Source organism: Vulpes lagopus, chromosome 8, assembly GCF_018345385.1.
Source record: "Vulpes lagopus strain Blue_001 chromosome 8, ASM1834538v1, whole genome shotgun sequence".
Lineage (NCBI taxonomy): Eukaryota > Metazoa > Chordata > Mammalia > Carnivora > Canidae > Vulpes > Vulpes lagopus.
In genome coordinates, this window is record NC_054831.1 from 49217292 (window position 1) to 49218873 (window position 1582).

Genomic DNA, 1582 nt, shown 5'->3' on the forward strand with positions numbered 1-1582 from the left:
AAATGTTACAGGTCTCATTCTTGCCCTTGCAATAATGGAAGCATAATCTGTGTCTCAATGTAGCCACATTCACCATTTGTAGACACCACAAACAATCGTGCCCACTTTCATCGAGAATGAGGCTTGGCGTAAATAGTCTTTTCTAAAATTCTGTGACATGAACTATATTTTATAAATGCACAAACTAAATTCACCTGGCAAATCAAGTGGTAAGACTTAAAATTAAGGTAATCAATTAGATGAATTAAGTGTTTGCAAATCCTTATGACGATAGTTTTATGGAAAGAGAATGGAGAGGTATATTTCTAATCTTTTTCCATAATGCAGATTCTCATCATCTTCATTTTTGCATTTCTGCAAAAACGATCCAGCGTACTACCTCTAATCCAACCTCCAGTTGTAGCCTAAGTGATTTTTGCAAAGTAATTTCTATTTTAAACTGTTGACCTGAAACAGATGCCCAAGTCCTCAGTATGGCTTACAAAGGTCTTTTGCAGGGATCCCTGGGTGGCGCGGCGGTTTGGCACCTGTCTTTGGCCCAGGGCACGATCCTGGAGACCCGGGATCAAATCCCACGTCGGGCTCCCTGCATGGAGCCTGCTTCTCCCTCTGCCTGTTTCTCTGCCTCTCTCTCTCTCTGTGACTATCATGAATAAATAAAAAATAAAATATTTAGAAACAAAAAAAAAACAAAAAACCCCACAAAGGTCTTTTGCAATCAGGTCCCTTGCTTTTGAGTCCTCCAAACTACAGACTTTATCCAAACTACCCAGTTATGACATTATATTGCTGTGCTAGTCTGCCACACTTTGTACCTCTATAAAGGATGTTATTTCTTACTCATCCTAAGACTTTACTGTCACCGCGAAGGCTTTCTGGACTCCCTCAAGCAGAAAGGTACTCATGTTCACCCTTCCTTATTTTCAAAGCACTTGGTAGTACAAGTAGTCTGGTGTTGGTACCAAATGCTTGGTTCAAATTTACCACTTACTCATTGTGGGACTTACACCTTGATTTATTTATCTGGTTAATTAAGTTGCTAGTACCTATCTTATAGGATTATGAGATACATAAAACCAGGCCCCAGTAATTATTGCGAGTGTTCCAAAAATGTTTTCATTTTTATATAAACCTTTAAGTGTCTGATGTGCACAAGATGCCAGGAATATATCTAAAAGATGAACAGGACACAGTTCCTTTGCTATGACGACAGGGAGTCATAGGACAATAAAACTAAACAGTGTAGTAGTACCACTATAGAAAGATTACTCAGTGAGTAAATTTACTTGAGTGAATTGTCAATACACACATATATATAATATAATCTTTAAAAAGTTTTATAAGTGTAGACTTAATAAGAACAAATGACAACTTCCAGCAACTGGCACTGGATTAACTATGCGGTTACATTCTGTGTTTGTAGATAACGAAAGGCATAGTCTGTTTCAACTGTTGGTTGTAACTTTCACATAAGATACTATATAAAAGAATGAGCAATCAGTAGTATATACTGAGTTTTAACTGAACTTGGACAAAAATGTTCTATGTATTAGCATATATGAAAAATTAAAAAGCCTGTCGA

At 37.1% G+C, this 1582-nt stretch overlaps 1 non-coding gene across 1 annotated transcript; it reads right to left on the minus strand.

The window, feature by feature from the left end:
* LOC121498371 lies at nt 1-124 on the minus strand. The gene has a single exon (XR_005989750.1). It is a non-coding gene; the product is annotated as a small nucleolar RNA SNORA1 (small nucleolar RNA).
* Nucleotides 125-1582: the final 1458 nt, after the last annotated feature.